The sequence below is a fragment of the Melozone crissalis genome, unplaced genomic scaffold (genome assembly GCF_028551555.1).
Source record: "Melozone crissalis strain CALT ecotype California unplaced genomic scaffold, PUWL_Pcris_2 ptg000081l_1, whole genome shotgun sequence".
Lineage (NCBI taxonomy): Eukaryota > Metazoa > Chordata > Aves > Passeriformes > Passerellidae > Melozone > Melozone crissalis.
In genome coordinates, this window is record NW_026535858.1 from 14,284,137 (window position 1) to 14,305,539 (window position 21,403).

General features: G+C 42.2%; 1 protein-coding gene across 3 annotated transcripts in view; it reads left to right on the top strand.

Annotated features, from left to right (window-relative positions):
- The window catches only part of LCLAT1 (lysocardiolipin acyltransferase 1), a 112,648-nt gene that overhangs the window by 86,360 nt on the left and 4,885 nt on the right, over positions 1-21,403 (top strand). The gene's annotated exons all lie outside the window — the stretch shown is intronic.

A 21,403-nucleotide genomic window follows, 5' to 3' on the forward strand; every position in this document is an offset into this window, starting at 1 on the left:
CTTCAACTTGCTTTTTTAAGACATGTAGATAAACAGATACAGCTGCATATATATATATATATTTTTCTATATGAAGTTTTCCAGATGAGCAGTTGATAATTTTTAATAGTAAATTTTAAAAACTCTATTTGCATTCCTTTTTAGGCTAATTTAGTAAGGTTTGGTATATGAAAATATATTTACTGAATGCAAAAGTAGGTTACATTGTCTTTGCATTTCTCTCAAAACCAAAATTGGCCATCTTTTTATGTAGTACCTGGCTTGGGGTCTTTTTCCCACACAGGATATCAGTTCTATAATGTGGTTGAGGAATGCAGATTTTTACCTCAACAAATGCAATGCAATCATCCTCAATTCAGAATGGCTGTATAATTTTTTCCAAATAGCCTGTCTCCTTTCTGTTTTGGAGTGGAATATAAAAATATCTTTTCTGAAACCTTGGTTGATCCCCTCTCTGAATGTATGAGGTTAACATTTAATTGCAATTCTGTGCATGAAGCAAGAAGTGAACATAGCATTTAGTTGTGTGATCTTGTTTCCACTTGAGAAAGGGAAAAGTACAAACTCAAGTTCTGTTTGAGTGAGGCATCCTTAAACTGCCAAGTACTTCAGTTAAGCAACAGGAGAAAGTCAGTCTACTGCACTTAGGAGCTAATTTTCAGAAACAGGCAGTGAAACATCATAGAAACCATTTAAAAACCTGAACCAAGCTTTTCAGCAACCAGTCTGGGTAATTTTAAATATAAATTATGTGTTCTGTCCTAGTGAGAGCCTCCCTGGAACCCACAGGATTGTTTTTGAAATTCATCCATAAAGCTGAAAGTTGTTGTAATGAATTGCATTTTAATAATGTTCTGCAGGTTCCAACCAGGACCCAAAGGTTTGATTTATATCTGCCAAGCACAGAGAACACATGATAAACAGACAAAAAGATACTGAAGAAATTGTTTTCATGCAGAACTTTGGTCATTTTGCACATGGTGGGAGCATTCCCAAAAAGCAGCATGAAGCATCTTTGAACTTTAACACTTTGGAGATCACTTTTTGGTGGTGTGGGAGCAGGCACTGAGGTAATCCATGTGCAGGGGTGCCAGTAATGTGCCTGCCATGCAGTTTTTGGCAGATTACCTATACAGGGGTGAGTCACATCATTTGCAATAAAGAATCCTAGGTGTAATTGAGGATGGAAATTCTAGATGCGTTTCATAAAGGCAGAAAATAAAATTAGACAGGTTTAAGCATGCATGTTTCTTGTACACATTGAGTGTGGAAAAAACACTCCTGTCTCCTAAAGCATTGTAAATTCCAAGTGTGAGGCACGCAGACTGCAATCTGGTTTTGAGAAAATGCATTAACCATCATTTTATAGCTACTTTTTCATACCTGTAACAAAAGCCACAGTGGAGAATGCCTGTGTCTTGTTCAGGCTTGTCTTTTCCATGCCACTTTGATGGCAAATCTCTTTTTCTTTGTCTGAACCAGGGTTTTTGCAGCCATTTACTCAGAGTTTTATTACTGTTTAGGTGTGTTTAGGCCTCACATGGTTTCTTATAAACAACCCTAGGTGGGATTTGGTTACTGTTTCTGTCTCTGCAGTTAATTTTTGGGTCAAGCACTTTGCCATTTGGAAAGCGGTATAAACTCAAGGAAGCAAGACTGAAGGACTAGGCAAAGCCGGGGTAATTTCTTTCTTTTCTTTTTTTTTTTAACATGGTTGCTCATTTTCAATAGTGCTTTCTGTAGCAGAAGTAATTATGTTGCATCAAGCGTTAGCACTGTTTGATCTGTCAGTTTACAAGTGTATGTATTAAGCCTTCAGTAGGAATTCTTACGTTGAAACTGAAAAGCACTGAAAGGCAGAAATGCACTGTTTACTAAGACAATATCAGCTCAATATGCCACAGAGGGAGCTTTAAGCATCTTGCAGTATAATAAGGAATATATGTGTCTTGTCAGTTCTCCATCAGTTAAGATCAAGAGCTGAGTGACTGATGGGAGGCAGGAAGCATCTTGTAAACATTGCTGTGTTGAAACACAGGACCTCAGTTTGGAAAAGAAAGGAAACAACCCCCAAACCTAAAATTATAAATTGAATTCAGTCCTGGCTTTTTTTTTCTGCTGGTGGAGACGAAAAAAAAAAACAAACAAGCCCTAAGAAATTATTCCACTTGTTTTTCTGTTTGTACTTTAATTTTGCTTTTAAGATGGAATCTGTTACATTCCAATATCCAGGAGTTCAGGGCAATGCATCTGGAGGCAGTGGCATAGCCCAATCTTCATTCTGCTCTTCTTGTTGAGGCACTGCTGTTTTGAGTATCCTATTGACAACAGGAACCTTTTTCTTAGTGTGAAGGTGTCAGAGCTGACTGATGTCACAGGGTGATATTTTAATATGGATTTCTTCCTTCCTGAAAGTTTTTGCTTCAAGAATACACGGTAATGTTTGTTCTTCTAGATAAATGAATGCATAAGGATACTGTGAGAGGGATTAAAAAGTGCTAAACCCCACAGTTTTTTGACAACTTGAGTCCATCATTGCTGTTTTCTTCTCACCTAGTTTGGGGATATTTGTGACAAAGCACATGAGGCAGGTACCTGTTCTGCAATGCAATTTCTCTTGTGTTTTGTCAGTGGTGAAGGGATTGGGTTCTGAGCAACAGCGAGGAGCGTGTTTGTCTGCGGGGATGGAGTGAGTGCCTACACCTCTGGAGGGAGGAGGGAGGGTGTGCCCCTCACTTCTGATGGAGTTTGTCGCTCAGAGGTCCTCTTGGGCCCTTCAGCATTTCAGAAAAGGAACAGCTGTGGTTCCATGCCTTTGTTTTTCCATCTGTTGCTAGCCAGGAATTTGTGAACATCCTTCTCGGATGTGGATCTTGCTGAGGTTATTCATGTCTTTGTCACCTCCCAGGCTGAAATACTGCAATCCATACTTGGAGTAAATGTTCTTAAGTCTCCCCAGCAATTAGTGTGGTGTGTACAAAGCAGTGGCATACTTCCCAATGGGTTTAATCAGCATGGGCTTGATTTTTTCAGATAGCTTTGAGCCCTTTAGCTCTGTGATGAATTTGCTGAAAGCTGCAGGTGTGTTGTATCTCTGAAAATCAGGTCTTGGGAATACACTGAGCTCATGTCTGTTACTCTCCTCTGGCTACCTAACTTGTTCCAGATGCTCCTTCTAGGCAATAGCAACTAATAGAGGAAAATGCTACTCTAGGCAATGGGAAAATAATGAAGACAAAATGTCCCAACCCTTGGCCCAGAATTCATATGAATTGCAGGAGGACTCTGTGTTCTGTGTAATCTTGTTTTTGCATCTTACCAACACAACAGATGTCAGCTGCAGGTTGGGTCTTCTGCCACGAGAAGACAAGCCTGGGCCCACATCTTAGATGGGTGGGGGAAACAGCACTTACCCTCTTTGATGGATGAAGGAAGGGGTTTCTAATAAGAAAACATACTGTTCCTATAGCATCCAGCCTGATGAACTTCCCTGGCCCCTCAGGCTAGCAGTAGGAATACCTGTAGCCCACTTCTATACATAGTGAGGGATTCAGATTCCTGAGCAGCCCCAGTGCAGCTCTTCAGCAGGTCTGGCTTCTGCTGACTCCACGTGCTGAAAGGACTCAGTGCAGGATCTGGTGAAGCAAAGGGAGCATCCAGTGTGGGGCAGGAGACAGCAAGATACTTCCTTTTGGAGTTGGGACATTACTGGATTGGTTATCACCTGCATCCCAAGAATAAAAGTGGCTTAAAACCTCCTTTTGGAGGGAGATGTGTTTGCTGTCAGACTGAACAGGCTACACTTCTGGTTTGGTAGCATACTGAGCACTCATGTTCTTCTCTAGGTCCAGGACAGTTGTCTCAACAATTAAAGGAGCACAAGCAGCAGATCAGAAAATCCATATTCAAGGTGTTCCCAGGGGGCAGAGAGCAGTCCTGGGCTCAGATGTGTTTATTTGCCTGTGAGAACATGTGTCATTGTGCTGATGCCGCATGAGCATCTACCATACAAGTCTGCCAGCTGTACCTCCTGCTCCCAGCAGTCCCTTTCCCTTTCCTGTTGCAGGGCATGGAGCACGCTCCATGAAGTCCTTCCAAACACTCTCTGTGCCTCATACCCAGTAAAATCAGAATCACAGAATGGTTTGGGTTGGAAGGGACCTTAAAGATCATCTTGTTCCAGACACCTGCCAGGGACAGGGACACCTTCCACTAGAGCAGGTTGTTCAGAGCCGCATCCAGCCTAGCCTTGAGCACTTCCAGGGATGGAGCAGCCACCACTCCTCTGGACAGCCTGTGCCAGTGCCTCACCACCCTCACAGAAAAGAATTTCTTCCTAGTACCTAACTTAAACCTACCCTCTTTCAATTTAAAACATTCTTCCTTGTGTCACTACATGACCTTATAAAAAGACCCTCATCAGCTTTCTTGGAGATCTCAAGATCTCAAACAGGAAGAAATTTCTGGAAATTTCCACCTTCACAGGCAGAAGGATTGTTTGGCCATGCTGTGCAGGGGTTAGGGGTAGCTTAGCCATGCTATGACTCTTACATTACCAGTGGGGCCATTTTTTAAACCTAGTTACAGAGTCCTTAAATGTAATCCATGTGCAACAGTCCTTGTTGCCATGGGGAAGAGGGGAAAAAAAGAAGAAAAATAAAAAGGAAAAAAAAAAGGAATGTAAATATACATATTGTATCCAGAGATGCCTCTTGCCTGGAAAGCTGATGTCTATAAAAGGCTTATAGGCAGTCTGCTAAAAGTAGTAGAATTAGTGGTCTCATCTTACAGAGAAACAAGGGGCTTTCCTGTGTGGTTTTTAGATTTTAAAAAGAGCACGGAGCTGTTCGTGGGCTACCTTTATTCTTGCTATGAGCCTAAAACTATGTATGTTGTAATGGACAAAATAGAGAATATCTAAAATAAATCCCCTCATAGCTCTTCTTCAGCTCTAGATTGCAGAGAAGAGCTGAGTTGGAAGGCAAGTCAATTTATTGTCTGTGTTTCTCCAGCCCTGCTCCAGTCTCTACTGCTGATCAATTATAACAGCAGTAGCAGATTGCTTGTCAGGACATCCTTGGAAGTGAGAAATTAGAACTGTTAAAGACTACTTCACAGTTATGTCAACCCAGGAATTAAGTGAGAATTAGACCTAAATAATATGTGTGGTCTTAGGAACTGGCTTTGGGTTAGGTTTTCTATTTTATAAGTGAAACAGTACTAAACTATTCACAGAATTTCACAGAAATTGTGAGGGTATGTCCCCAGAAAAATGATTGTCTTGTTCTCTAGGTAGAAATAGGGTATTTAAAGCAAAACCAGTGTCATTTCATTCCTCTAATAAAAAATAATGAAAAATATTTATACACATCTATTCACTCTGGATAGTGAAGACAGAAAATGAAACTCAGTGCTCTCAGTGGCATTTAGGAACATAGAATTTATGATGTGCTACAGTTCCTTGTATATTGTGTTTATTGTGTTTCACAATATATGGGGGTCTCACATTTCCATCAGTGTGCCTTAATGCCTGACATGCCTCTGGTGCCAAAACATCTCACTGTGGGTTACCCACAGGCTATGCTGGATTTACAATTTCCTATTTCACCTTCGTAAGCAGAATGTTTTCTGTGCCTGGATAGATAAATGAGCACATCTTGCAGTAAAAATTTTATATGGGAATTCCTGGAGCAACCAGCACAAAAGCTGTGGCATGCTATACAATTAATGATAAGACTTGGGCTTTCCATTTGTGTTGAATTGTGAAAGGAAAACTGAAATCCCTTTTCTTAACATAAAATATTTAAAATCAAGCATTTATTATGCCTAGATTTGATAAGGCTACTTACCAGCCTAGACATGTTTGCACACAGCAGTATCTTCTCATTTAAATTCAATCACAGTCACAAAACAAGGCTGGCTTAGACTAGCTGAAGATATAAACTTCATTTTCATCTCATTAGGCCACCTGGAAGCAACAATCAGTGAGTAGTCCTGACGTCAATGGTCTCTCTACTTCATTAAAATGTTAATTTCATGGCTTTAATTCCCTTTGTAAAACGTGCTGCTGCAGGACACTATATGCAGATTTATTCTGAAGCAGACAAATCTGCATGCCATATTCCTTTTTAGTGCCTTAGGTTCTTTTGGATTTTTATTTTTAGTCATCCCTATTTTTATAAACTGCTGTGAAAAGATGATCACCATAACAACCAAAAAGTAAATATTTTCTTAAAACAGCCCTTTGAGAATGTATACTTAAGAGTCAGGAATTCAGGGCATCATGCATTTACTGGTATTTTGCTCTGCTGTTCCCTTTTTCAGTCTTTAAAATTGAGACAGGTATTGTTATTGGCTAACATTTTCAGACCATGGATCATGAAGGGAAAGCAATATGTGGTAAATCAGAAGCAGCCACATAGATCAGCTATAGCATCAACATTTTTAGTTGAGGTTCTGCTTAATGGCAGAACAAAATTATGGTCTTCTCAATTTTGGAACCCTTCTTTGATAATAAGTATTTCCTCAGCATTTAGTCATCTTCCTCTTGCTTTAGGGGATACATTTCTGGTTGTGTACTTCAAAATAGAGAATATGGAGTTTGAGTTCAACTGTTGGCAGTAGAAGTGTATCTTCAGTGCAGGAAACAAGAGAAGGTAATTGTTCATCTGGTCTTTCCCGTTTTATTGCAGGCAGTTCTTTTTAAGGGTACAAGCACTCTTGGGTATTTTTTAAAGTGCTGTGTAAATTATTATTGTGTATTAGTGTGCCTGTGGCATCTCTAGATGGGTGAGCTGTTTGCTCCTGCTGCAGATGGTCAATCCAAACCTCAGGGCCTGGGCTTCTCAGGACCCGTGGCTGCTGGAGCTGCCTGCTCAGGAGTGCCCTGCTCAGCCAGAGGGCTCTGATGGCACACTTGGAGCTGGGCTGGTGACAGCACAGCAGCACAGTCCTCCTGCTCTCCCCTGGCTGATCCTGTCACTGCAGCACTGTACAAATCCCACTGAGGCCCCGCTGGCATGTGGTGCCAGGGCCCAGCTGTGCAGGACCTTGGGCAATGTAGAGGGTCTGCCTGGAGTTAGCCTGCCTGGAGAGGACAAAGACCACCAGGTCCCAATACAGCAAGTTAGGGAGGGCATCCTTGCTAACCACTGGACACATCTGAATTTTTCTCTCTGAGACTCTCTGGGATCTTGCCCCACAGGATGGTGTTCCTGATAAATAACACCACAGGATGGTGTTCCTGATAAGTAATTAGGAACAGGTAGCTAATTTGGCCTCCTGCCTGCCCTGAGACTGCCAGGAGAGCAGTGGAGATGTAGCTTTATCACTCTACTACTGGGTACATCTCTGCTGCTTCTCTGAAGATGTGTAGCACAGGGAACAATATAGAAATGCACCCTGCAATTGTAACTGAGAAGTAGCCAAAATAGCTTCAAAGGTGTGAATAAAGGTGAATAAAGTTAGTGTTCCAGACTTCTATAAGGTTCCTATTTCAGATTAAGTAAGATAATTTACCAGCAAGTCTAAAAACATGTTGGTACCTAATTTTTCACTCTTAGTGTCAAGGGAGAAGTTTTTTGAAAGTCAGTGAAGACAAATGGACAGTAGCCAGTTCATTTCCATCTTGGGTCTCTTGCCTACAATGTTATTTCATCACAGGCAGTGCCATAATTCAATGTACTAGTCAATTTAAAATGCCAAAATGTGCCAGGGTTTTACTCTATGGATAGAATTATTCATTCATGTCTGCAGTTGGTGAGTGGGGTGATACTGTGACAACTTCCTGGATCACAGACTGATCTAGAAAAATATTCCATTTGTAACCTGAGACATTAGCTGTTACTGCAGCAGTGTACTCACTCTTCTAACACTGTTTTGATTTGTCCTACAAAATCTCTTACAAGCTAATCAAAAAATTCATCACTTTGGTGTGCAGGCCACTTAAACATGAGTTACCACAGGTGCCTGGACAGTTGTCATCAGATGGTCAAATGAATTTTGTGGTAGCCTGGATATTTGAAAGGCCATTTCTATAATAGAGCAACACAGTTAATGTTGCTGTCATCACTTTAAGAATTCATGACTCTGGATTGACATGGCATTGGGAGAATAAAAATAAGAGGTCTTACTGTTTGGTTTGCATTTCTTTTCTAGTCTCAGACACTAAGTGTGTGTAGTTCCAGAGATATTCATGCGATAATTGCTTATTGTTTGGTGTGTTTATTTGTTTTAGTGCTCCTGGAAGCAGGGCAGATGGAAGAGTTGGTGGGAGGTAGTTTGTGTCACCATTGCTTAGGCAGCAAATATACTGAGTGATGGACTGTAGGTTTCAGCATTCCATGTTTCAAAAAGTATATCAAAGCTACTTAAGTTCTCCTTGCTTGTGTTTGCCTAAAGAGAGAAAGGTTTTGACCAAAAGTACCTCTTAGAGCTAAACTGTCTTTGCTCAGCCAAGCTACACTGGATTTTTCATCACCCACCCCATTGTTTATTTTTGGAAGATTAACTGGCAGTTCATCATTCAGCAGCTCTTGAAAAGACTGACTCTTCCTCAGAAGAGAAATTATGCTCTTCAGATAAACTTCAACTCTCTCACCACCTTTGTTGACTTGCCCTGTATGCAATGGCAACTTCTTTGTTCTGTTTGGAAGGACAGCCTTCCCCATTTGCACCTGGCTGGTGAAGACATCATGCTGTACCACAGCAGAGCTTTCCTGCAGGCAGTTGAGAGTTCCACATCAGCCCAGGGCTGGGTCTCTTCCTTGGCTCTCATCCCTCCAGAGCAGAGATGTTGGTGTGTTCAGTGGTGTTCAGGAGGTCTCTTGTCCTTTCCCCTCCTGCCTGGAGCCCTCCACAGCTGTTTGTGTCTGTAGGCCAAATAGGAGTGGGAATAGCAGTCTTGCCCTGAAGGCTGTGCAGATAGTGTGCAGCTTGTCCATGGGCACTGAGGCAGAATTTAGCAAGGCTAAATGTTGTTTGCAGTGAACAGGGTTATGTTCAGGAGCACTTGAGGGAAAATAGCAACGTTCTGCTGAGGAACATGGAGTTTTCTGGGATATCCTCCCAGTGTGAGTGTTTCCCATCTGTTTGCTGTTCCTGTACACCTTGGGATCTCCCAGTGGAGGAAGCTGTGGAATGAAGGTTTTTGTGATGCCTTTTGTGCTTTCAGTGGTAAGCCTTAGGGGAGCAACAGGCAGATAGAATGATTGTTCGGGTAGTTTTGAGGGAAAGCGTTTCTGAACTCAAATGTGTTAGGTGTAGCAAAGGGTATTAGTGGAAAACATTGCTCAGAAGGATTTTCTCTTGTGACACATAGTTTCTCCCTTTAATTAAGCATTGTCCTCTCCATGCACTGTGTGAAATTTAGGGGGCTACATTTTTCCTTGAGTTAAAATATTTAAGGAAAACAATTGTATACTGACAACAATGGGCTTTTTAAATTGTAGGCCATTTGTTTCTGTAATTCCTATGAAATAAATTCAACTGCCTAAGTTGATTCTATTCACTGTGGTTTAGTTATGTACATACTCATACTTGTGTAAAAAAGCAATGTTAAAAACATTAGTGATGAGTGCTTTCAGAGCTTTCTAGCATGCAGTGCCAATGGAGTTAAATGTTCCACTGGAGTTCAGAAATGGAAGTTTATAGCAGATGTTTTTAGGAAACCAATTTTAGACTTCTGTTCAAAGATGCCTCTACAAGAAGGATTTACAACATTTCTCATCTGTGACTTCAGCTGGCAGCATGGGTTTGCCTTCTGATGAGTATAAAAACCAGCAGACCACTGCTGTACACATGTTTAATATGAAGGTACAAGGCACGGAGGGTGACCCTATACCTGGTTGTCTTTGCCTTAGCAGAGAAGCACATTGGCTCTGTGTTGAGCCACTCCATACTGGGATAAATGGCCTCTCTCAGTCTTGTTCTGGTGACACTGAGACCAGATGTGAACATGAACCACTGGCCTGCTTCTCACTCTCTCGCTGTCCTTGCAAAAGGAATTCAGTTTTTACTTCTCTGGCTGGCAGACTGACAGCACCATCCATGTGGAAGATGGGTGCCTAAAATTCCCCTTCCATCTCAGCGCAGGAATGATTATCCAGGCACTCCCAGCAGTCTTTGTTCATTTTCATTCAAGGAACTGACTTTAGTGTAATTCTTCTAAGCATCTCTATGAATAGCAGTAGTTGGGAAAAAAACATTAGCAAATCATTTTATCACTGGAGACAGATCTTTTTGTTGCTGTGCATTTAAAATTGCTGCAGTTCTTAATGCATTTGTAAGGCCATGGTGTACTGTGTTTCCACACGTCCCATGGTATGGAGCATCCCTTTCTCTTTTCTGTGGCACTGTCATGACAGCTTCTGTTGGCACAGCCATTCTCACATCACCATGACTGAGCTGGAGCTGAGAGAATTGTTCAGTGCTTCCAGCAGTCACTGTCAGAGGAAGCTCATTTGCTCCTGGTCCTCCCTGTGTCTGTTTTCTGCAGGGCACTGCTGGGTAGAGGAGCAAGCACTTCCTTCAGTTTTCCTAACATTTCACCATGAAGGGAAGAAACACTGTTTGCTCTGACACTCTAGAAATGTGCTGCAGAGTAAACAGCTCATGGCCTTCACCTTGGCTTGAGTGAAGGGAGGAGTAGCAACTAGTCCAGTGTTCTGTGGGGACCACCATGCCACCAGGAGGATGTTTGGTTTTGCAAGAAGAGTGGATTGGGCAGCTTTTTATTTTTTATTTAGGAAAAAAAAATAGGAAACATTCAGTTATGTGCCATGGGTACCTCTAGGGCCATCCCTTCTTAAAGAAGTGCATCCTGATCAGGAACAGTCAGTCCTGCAGTCACTTCCTACAGGTAGGAAGGGCTGGAGGGGTCTGCACTGGTTTTCCTTTCTCCTTCCATAGTAGCTGGGAGGGTGCTTTTGTTATGTGAGGCTTCTCTGCATGAGGAGGATGCAAAGGCCATTAGACCCTTCAATGTTATGGCTCATTTCCCTCAGAAGAGCTGCACCAAGTAGCTGCACTGGGGTTTGGGTCTGATCCTGTGTCATTAGGGAGGAAAGAAACTATATAATCATTATCCTTTTTAGAAAGTTTAATCACAGCCTGCGGAGGGATGGCAGTGTTTTATCTGACAAATATGTCACTGTCTTTCATCAGTTGATTATAATCATCTTGGAAGTTCCAGTGTGTCTGGTTTTCCCTCTTCTTTTTTGCTATTGTGTTTTGTTTAACTTTCCCTAATGAGCCCAGTGAAAAGCAATTGTTCTAAATAAATCATGTGCGCTACAAAGCAGTATATCACAATTAGGTTTCCATTGTACTTTAATTAGGCATTCCATTATTAAATTGATGTCTTTGGCTTCTTCCAGGTCTCAGACTAATCCTGAAACAAATTCCTCTTTGTGGATAAATATTAGTCAGTCGTAATTAAAGAGTATTCATTGGCGTTGCGGCTTTTCATTAAATCCCTTTCTGATTAAGATGGCTCCCCCAAGAACCGGGCTGATTAAATTTAACAAGATTTGTTCACTTGTGTGTATCATGGTCTGGTGGAAACTGTTTTAGCACCAGGGGATTGGGAACTCTAAGTCCATATCTTGGTGCAGGCAGCCATGGGTCTAAATGCCCGTTTTGTGCTGTGCTGTAGACTCTTGTTTCAGGGGGCTCTATGGTTTGTGTGGCCAGCCAGCAGTGGAAAAAAACCATGGAAATTGAATTAGCAGTGTTAGAGTTGAATTTCAAAGGGCCAAGTTACATCTAGAGGGTTACAATAAAGAAGGGAAGATTAAAGTATGTTAGAGGCTCTGTTTTCTTGACTCTTTCATGACTAGGACTTTGCTGCTGAGTTGAAACCTGAGTGCTTTTCTACCCCAAACTGTTTTCTCTCCCTGAGATGTAGAGATGAGCTCATTTCTATGTAAATATGCCTCAGCTGAAAATTCAGATAATAAAACAGATGCTCCTGACAGAAGTTCTGCTAACAGCAGAGAATGAAATGTTTTCAGAGCAAAATCCTTGTCCTGGGTTTCAAAATCAAGGTTAAACTGAAGCGTTGCTATGGCTTTAGTGTATATATCAATTGGAGAGAGCTTATAAGCATCACTATTTTCTGTGTGCCGAAATTATGCCTTCTCATGGGGCTGCTGGTGCTGTTCTGCATTCCTCCTGCTTTGTACACAGAAATGAAAGCAAACCACTGTGACCAAGAATGGCAATAGCACAAATCGGTGATGCGTGCAAGAGATTGGCTCAGGACATCTGCAGAAGCACTCCATCCAAATATTTGAGGTGGCAGCTAGCAGGTGTTTTTTTCAATATCCAGTTCATACTCTATTTTTGGTTCAGGGTACGTTTTCATTTAGTGTTTTGGTTTGGGATGGGCCATATTTGTAATATCAAATATCTCAAAATGCGTTTTCAGTTTCGTGTATCTCAAAAGTGGTGGTACTGGGTACATCATCTAGCCAGTCTGTCATATTGCATGGAACCAGAGTCTCCCCCTGGTTCCTGATTGCTCTTGCTGGGGCTGCTGAGGGCTGAGAGTGATGCCTGGGACGGTGTGAAGGGGCAGGGCTGGAGGCGGTGTCGGGTCAGTGCACAGCTGAAGAGTTCTCTCTAGCGGCTGGCTGTGGGTAGTGAGGACAGACAGCAAAGTGCCCGGAATTAAGGAAAGGGTGCTCATCTGTAGCGACTGGAGAAAGGGAGAAACACAGAGTAAGGTGAGGAAAGGAAGCTGACCTTTATATCTGAATTATAAAAAAGAATAGTTGTAATGTGCTAGAAGCCAAGAATAAAATGTCTTTTCTCTAATGGTCATAATTTATTTTCTTATTGCTGCTGTTGCAGTACAGCAGTGGATGATGTTATGCTATTCATAGCACCATCCTTCCACTGGCCTGAAGTGAGGGCTGATGGACAGCAAGAATCCTTGGCATTTCCGAGGAGATGGGGTGCACTTTGATCTGTTGATTACCAAGCAAGAATTGCCACGGCTGCTTCCTTCTTAGTATCTGTGGTGAATTAGTTTCCTCTACTCACAGTGACTCACACTGATTTTGTAGTGACTTTACCAAAGACAAGGCTCAGAATAAGTTGCATCCTCAGTCTGCAGGTTTGGCAAAATGTTTATTTAAGGCAATGATTAAAAATGACGAGAAAATGAGGAGAAAACTCCTGCTTTACATGCTGGCGAATCCTAGAAGTATAGAAAAGAGATAGAAGCATTTGAAAAGAGTATGAGCTACGATTTTGAAAGAATTGAGGGAATTAAATAACATCTATTAAGAAGACCAGGGAGATTGGGAAGTATAACCTCTTTAACCCTTGTATTTTAATTGGGTTCCCAAAAGCCTTTGTATGCTGTTGCACTACAGCATGGCAGTTTTTATACATACTGCTACTGCTTGCATCTTTTAAAATGTACCACTTTTCTTCTCCAAAAATTCCAGGGTTTAAGCCAGCTCCATTGTTTACCTTGCAGTAACATCCTGCAATGTTGAGCATCATTGGTATGACAGTTGTGTATGTAAACTGTTCCAGAGTGTTTTGCTTTACTGTTAACTCAGTGAGACCAGTCAGAAATGGCAGTGGAAATTGCAGATACAACAGCTGGATTCTGGTAGAACTGGATTACCTCAAATAGGAATGTGTTTTCTGTTGTAGAGACTGACGCTTAATGTCATCTGCATTGGAGAGAGATTGTTCATTCAAGTAGACAGCAAAGAAATGTACATTCATACAGGGGTGGATTATTTCTTTCCCAGATTCCCAGGGATTTGAAATGCCCAACAAGTAACAGAAAAATTAGGTGAATAGTCTGTTAATATACAGATAAGAATAAGCTCTGTATGTCTGTGTATGATTTATTTTAAGGGTATCTGGTGTCTTATTTTTGCTTAATTCTAATGATACTTAGCTTGCCAGAAATACCTGGATGACTAGTTTAGCATTTTTTTAAATAAAAATAACTCAGCCATTTCCTAATTTAGGTATATTTGCCTGCCTATCAAGACATCTTATTGTAACATGGTAGAGTACACATGATTTTTTTTGAAAAGATTTCACTGAAGTGTAGCAAATTATCTTCATTTCAAACAGAATTGTGATTCTTGTCTGAGCTGGTTGGCTGTTTGCCAGGAAATGCATGTTTGAGCTCAGAGGAGTTGGAAAGTTGCATACCAGTGTGTCAGTGTCTCTCTGTTACATAAAACATCATTTTTTTCTGTTTGAAAAACCAGTGGTGTCCTATAAGCCTAGAAACAGCAATGTCTTCTTCTACCTAACTTGTAACATACCTGTGAAACCAAATCCCATATGTGTGTGTCAAGAAGACATGTAGCAGGGGAGGTTGGGAGAGAGCAGATATGCAGGCAAGGGAATAAACATGGCATTTTTGTTATCTGGATTTGATAAATATAGTTTGGGAATGATAGAGTAAAGAGTGGTGAGTCAGTTTTGCCTGGTCATCTCCAGTGACTGAAAATAACTTGTTATTCCAACCCTTTTATCCCTTCATTCCTTTCTCTCCACATATTTTTGTGTTTTATTTATAGCTCGGCCAGCTTTTCCTTTGCAATTTGTAAAATAACCCTTCAGAGTCAGGGAGGGAAGACTGAGGAGCAGCTCCTGGGCAGTATTGTGGATAGAGCCAGTGGATCATTCCCTGTTGCTGTGGCTGGATCCCCCCTTTCCTGTGCACATCCTTCCTTCATCTGCACAGAGATTCATTCCTCTTTCAGCAGGAGCCTCGGTTCCTAAAGTCATTCCTGGGTTTGTGTTGACAGGAGCCACATGAGGTGTTTCAAACCAGCTGGCTGTGACTTTGGCAGCAGCAGGGTCAGAGGCCTCACGTCTGGAGAGGTGGGAAGGCTGAGTTTTATCAGTGAAACCTTAGTGGAGGCTGTAAGCTGTCCTGAAACATGAAATCCACCAGCATGACCCATACTTGCATGAATCCTGTAAAGCACAGCTGTGTAAACAATGCTTGCAATAATTCTGAGCTAAATCTTCTGTGTTTTGCTTCAATTCCCGTGCCCAGCATTTTTGTCCAGTTTAATCCACAAACTAAGGGTCCGTTTAGCACTTGATACATCTTAACTTGCAGATCAGGATAAAATACTTCTTGACCTGCTCTTAGGTCTTCCACAGTACTGACTTCTTCTGGCATAACTGGACTATTCCATATTAAACCATCTGATTTGGTCTGGAGAGGAGGAAGGGAGCTGGCAGGCTTAACTGCAGTCCTCCTTATTAATTTGTCCATGGAGGGGAGAGACGTGTTCAAGCAATAAATGTGAATCATAAAATCATAGAATGGTTTGGGTTGGAAGGGACCTTAAAGATCATTGGGTTCTAAGCCCTCTGCTATGGGCAGAGACACTTTTCACTAGATCAGGTTTCTCCAATCCCCATCCTTGAGCACAAGGCATCCACAGCTTCTTTGGGCCAACGTGAGCCAGTGCTTTACCAGCCCCACAGTAAGGAATTTCTTCTTAGTATCTAATCTAACCCTACTCTCCTTCACTTTAAATCTTTAAAGCCATTCCTGTTTGTCCTGTCACTCCATGCCTTGTAAAAAGTGCCTCTCCAGCTCTCTTGTAACCCCACTCAGCTACTGAAAAGTGCTCTGAGGTCTCCACAGGGCTCTTCTCCAGGCTGAACAACCCCAACTCTTTCAGCCTATCTGTAGCAGAGATGCTCCAGCACTCTGAGCATCTTCATGGCCTCTGCTGGCCTTGCTCCAACAGGCCCATGTCTTTCCAATGCTGGGGATCCCGGAGCTGGATGCAGCACTGCAGGTGGGGTCTCACTAGAGCGGAGCAGAGGGAGAGAATCCCCTCCCTGGACCTGCTGGCCACACTGCTTGGGATGCAGCCAGCATGCAGTTGGTGGAGTCAATTAGCAGCACCAGCCTGGGGTGTGAGAATCTCAGGCTCTGTCACAGGTAGGAGTGGAAAAACAAGAAGTAGGAATGTTAGTACAAGATGCTTGTGTATGGACTAAATGAGGCCATTTAGGAAATTTCTACTGGTTCCAGCAGCCATGCTTTGAAAAGTATATTGAAATATTAGAAGAGATTCAGAGAGCTTTAGTAAGGGATTTGAGCTTTAAAAGCCATGTTTCATATTGAGATCTCAGCAGATAAGTACGTTTATTTTGTTCAAGACCAACTTCTGAGGTTGACAGATCATACCACCACTTACCTCTGTGAGCAGACAGGTCTCTAATTTAGCCAAGTTACGTGGTCAGGAAGTAGAAGTACAAAAATAATGCACACAGACACATGCACGCCCCCTGATTAATTAGGGGAGCTGCTTGTCTCGTGGTAAAAGCTTTAGGGCAGTGTGGGCTGTCTGTCTCACCACATCCATGGCAGAACTGAAAGCATTCTGCATCAGCTCCTGTGTCATTCAGGAGATCAGATTAGATGATGATAACATTCCAGTCTGGTCTTAGAATAATTAAATGAGGTATTTACAGAGATTTCAAAGTCAAATTGGATCTCCTTCCCCACCACCACCCTCTCAGCAGCTTCAGTTTGTGGTATTGTTTACATATTAATGAGATGTAGCATCAGGCTGCAGAACCATGTGATTTAAATGTATTTAGCAACAGAATTAAGCACATGTAATGGTTGCTGATAGCAGTGAGGATGTCCTTACATCTCTTGGTCTTTGTACTGTCTACCTGGTGTGGGATGCCAGTAGTCCTCTACTCCTGAATGCAGCACCCAGAGCACATTTCCTTCCTGCTGGGCAGCAGAAAGCAGACAGAGCTGTCCTTTCCCCTGGCTCCCACCCTCAGGGACCAGAAGTGCAGTGTCCTTAACCCCTTAGTGTCAGCAGGTGGAAGGGCTCCCTCTCTCCTTGTATCACAATGCCAGTGGAAAATCAGATAGGTATAGAAAAAATTGGTATGCAGGATCACTCTTCTCTGTTAATCAAAGCAGCATTATCATTCTGTCTTTTTTTGTTTGCTTATTTGATTGCTACACTTACCTAAAAAAGATTTCCAATAACTACTGAGTTGAAAGTGATTTAGATTAACCCCAGCTGACACCGCTGCTTTAAAGAGGGCTGCCTGAAGTTTTAAATCCTCACAAGCATGATACTTCCCAGGAGGAGCTGTAAATCCTTGAAGCTGCTCCCTCCTGATACTGTGTTCTCAAGGAAAAATCACTCAAATCTTGTGAGCCAAGACAGTAATATTTCCCAGTAAGCAGTTTTAGATGGCTTTTGTTTTAATGTCCAAAAGTGTATCTGTGTTTAAGGCTAACATAAAATACTCATATATTCTATAATCTGACAAGTTTTCTTCTACTTGTTTCCATCTTTTCTTTCATTATCTTGCTGATCAGTTTATTTACAGAAGTACCAAGCCTCCTTCTATCAGGTTTCCTAAGGAAATGTGACTAGGGTGGAGGATATTAAGGCATAGGTGGGTGAGCAACAGCCAGTGTTTAATGGAAACCTGGGAATGTGTGAAATATCTGGCGCTGTGCAATGAAAGGACAGGTATATCACTTTGTAGCAGAAAGCAGTTGTATTGGGCTGGGAGGTAGGATGGACAAGGACCTCACATATAGGTCCCACTTTCAACAGAGCAGCTTAAATTAAGAATGGATATTCTGTTGTGAGAGCATCTCCGTGTGCCTCTCCCCGTGGTGGCTCAGCAGCTCATCAGCTGCTGTTCTGTGATGTACCCTGGTTAAGAATAGCATCCTCTCTGCTGGATCAGAGCAGGGAAAGAGCCAGTGTAATCCTTGTGAGGTGTAAAGGAATGTCAATGATAACCAGAGCAGGACAAATTAGGGCTGCTGAGATCCTTGGTAGGGATGGAGATGGGTAATAGCCACCCCTGTTAATGCCAAGGAGACTTGAATTCACCTTTGAGGCTGCTGAGAGTCTGAGCAGTTCATTGCATGGATTTGCCGTGGGGCCATCCTCTTTTTTAGCTCACTGGTGATCATTTTGGCCTTCAGAGCTCCTGTTCTGAGTCATTATTTTGGCCCTGGCTGGTACAGATCCCTTTGTGTCACAGTGAGCCTGCTCAGCATTGCTGGGTAGGAGCAAGGAAGTGTCCTTGTGGCTGGTGTGAGTCAGAACTGAGGAACAGACTGTGCCTGAGCTCCCAAGCAAAGCTTTAGCACAGGGAATGGGTCCATCCCTCCCTCCATCCATCCATCCATCCATCCATCCATCCGTCCGTCCGTCCGTCCGTCCATCCATGAGCAGGGTCTGGGTCCATCCCACCTACTTGGGATGGTGCTGTAGGGCTGGGCTTCACCTCTGGTAGTTGTCTCCAACTGCAGCTGCACTGCTGTAATCTCTTTGTGAATGTGTTTGAAGGAAGCTGAAAATCATTTAATCCTGCCTTCTACATTCAGGCTGGGTTTTTTCCCCTGGAATTAAAATACTGTGCTGGCATGGTATTATTGAACACAGAATTAAAAGTGATTTTCAGTTTACCTGTAACATCTTTATTTTAAACCTAGTAAGAGGCTCTTGTAAAGTTTTATGATAAGTGATGAGATAAAAGATGCTGGCTGGCTGTGCCAGTGTACAGTGCACCTGTGTTGTGTGTGAGCACACTGGGGATGTGTGCTCAGGTTTGCTGGGGCAGGGAGTTGCAGAAACTGAACTGTAACCGGGGCTACCAGATGCTGCAGGATAAAAATTCTGATTGAGCAACTGGTGTAGTGAAAGAAAACATCCTCATTTTTCCTTGGAAGTGTTTTTTAAAAAAAATGTGTCTTTCTCTGGTGCTGGTGTTTTAGTCCTGAGCATGGTCCAGTTCTCCCCATGCCACCTCCCAGTGCCCAGAGCAACCAGCTGTGCATTGCAACTGCCTGAAGTAATGTCGTGTATCAACAGAGCTGGAATATAAATAACTTTGATTTGGCACAGAAAGTTCAGTAAGTTAAAGAATAATGCTTTTGAGGCATTTTGTCATCCCAAAATGGAGACTGCCACATGGGTTAATCGTTGTGCAGTTTACAGCCAGTTAACAATATTTAGAAATAAACTTTATATTCACTCCTGAGCACTGCAGTAAGCTTTCCTTTTCTGAGGTGCTCTTACAAAGCATAGGACAAAATACTATTCTTGGGTGCAAAGGATACATAGTTCCACTACTGCAGGAAGAAAGTCATAGAACTGTAAAGCGACTGAAATTGGTGTTTCTATTTGTCCTGTGGAGCTGGGCTACCTGCCTGACATCTTAGCCTAAGTAGCAGTTTCTTAGCTTAATTAGATTTCAGATGCAGATCTCTGAACATTATTTGATTTCCTTTGTCCTTCATTCCTTCCTCAAGGGGTCATGGATACTCACAGGAAAAAGACAATCCCTCAGATGTCACTGAAAATATTGCAAGAAGTGTTTTGTCCTCCTCAGCTTCTCTGAGCTGTATGTTTGCTTACTTCTTTTTTGACCCACCAGAGACATAGAATGATGTGGTTTCCCATGGGAAAATTTTTCTTCAAAACTAGTAGAAACAGGTTGTTCAAGAAAGTCTTTAAATTCAGGTGGAAAAAACATCCTTAAGTGAGTGACTGCCCTATGTCTTCACTTCTGATCACTTGATTTTCTGGTTGATTGGCACTTTGCTATGGATCTGAAACATGTGGTGTTAGATATCTCCAGATTGCAGAGACAACAGCCTAACTTCACAGGGAAAGAGACAGTAAAGATGCTCAAAGGATGAAGGTTCAGAGCTGCCTGATTAAACCTAGCCTAAGGGAATTCCCTTTCTCATGAATGGTCTACCTTTGTCTGCTGTGGTGACTTTTCTTCCTTTTAGCAGATTGTCTTGTAGCTTGCCTTGCCAGGGAATTAAAGCTTCAGGCTGCCATTTGTGTGGAGCTATTAAATATGGAAGCAAGGGGCCTCTTGCATATGAAACCTGGTATTCTGGTCTTCTCCCTTTCTGTTTTCATATTTCTGTTCTTTCAGATATGCTAAATATACCTTTGAAGTTTCTTTTCTTCTTGTACAAAATACAGTTTGAGAGGTGAATCTTGCAGCTGGAATTAGGAGATACTGGTTCCAGCTGGACACACAGAGCAGGCCATGTAATCATTCTTTGCCTCAATTTCCCCATGTGTAATGTTGGAACAGTAACATCCTCCCTCCTCTGTGCAGCTCTTTGAGCTTTCTTTCTTCTGGGTGACCAACTAAGGAGCCATAATGTAGTCTGGACCTTCTGCAGTCTGGTGGGAAGCCCTGCTGGAAGGTATCTTGTCTGGGGAGGCTATGGATCCATAGGCAAGGAGTAGAGTCTTTCCTGTTTCTGATCAGGAATTCATGGGGAGAAATACCCCTGCATGCTAAAGACATCAGACCAGCTATGTGAGTGCAGGGAGTCCCGCCAGCCCTGCTTGCACAGAGTCAGAAAATCTGTGTCTTAAGCAGATCTGATGATTTATGACCTGTGGTCTGTATGCCAGTGGCCCTTAAGTGTAAAGCCTTGATTTTTCAAGTAGTTCATGCAGTTGGCAGACTGATAGTTTATCTGCCCAGGCATGAATGACTGCAAGATGTGCAAGAAACTCATTTGGCTAAAAACTCATTTCATAAAAGTCTTTTTTGATGCAAGGATATCAGGAAGGCTTGACTTTTCTGGCCTCCCTTTTGGGGTAAAGTGTGTAATTTTATGTTCCACTAGACCTGAGGAGCTATGGAGGATCAGGAGGAAGGAGATTGTAAGAGATGGAAATCTCTTGGAGGTTTATGTAGCAGCCCTTCCCCTGGTTGGGCCAGGAAGTAAGGGATGGGTGTCTGTCCTGCAGGATGACTGTAAATCTCATGCTAGAAATATTTGGAATAGGGGAGTTAAAATGCAAGCTGCTCTCAAAGCTAAAATGTTTTGTGCCAAGGTGCAACAGGCTGGCAGTTATTTCCCTTTGTAATTCTGAGTTTCTAAGACATGATCCATTTTGGTATCTCTTGGAAAGAGATCTGATAGGTTTTACCTGTGCAGAACACAGGGATTGTCTGCTCAGTTCAGAGGTGATCCCAGAGCTAGACAAAAGATGGAATATTGAGTTTTGCTGTGATAGACCTCCAAGGAGCCATATAAATCTCTTTAAAACCCCAACTAACCTACCACAAAACTGTCCAAGAGAGATTGCTTCAAGACAGCACAGTTATAAAATATCTGAAAGGCTGAATAGGGTTTTTCCCCCTCTTGTGATATTTGGAGTTGAACTTTAGATACATCATTTTGAACATGGCCTTTTAAAGTAACTTTCTATTCTGGCCCTGTCATTTTTAGGGCTGTAAAGAAAAACCAAAATGCCAGGGAAGGAGAGGAAATGAAAATGAAGAGTGGGGCTAAAGAGTAGGTTTTGATCATTTTTGCAGAAGTGGCATCATCTGTGAGAACAAAAGTCTTCAATTG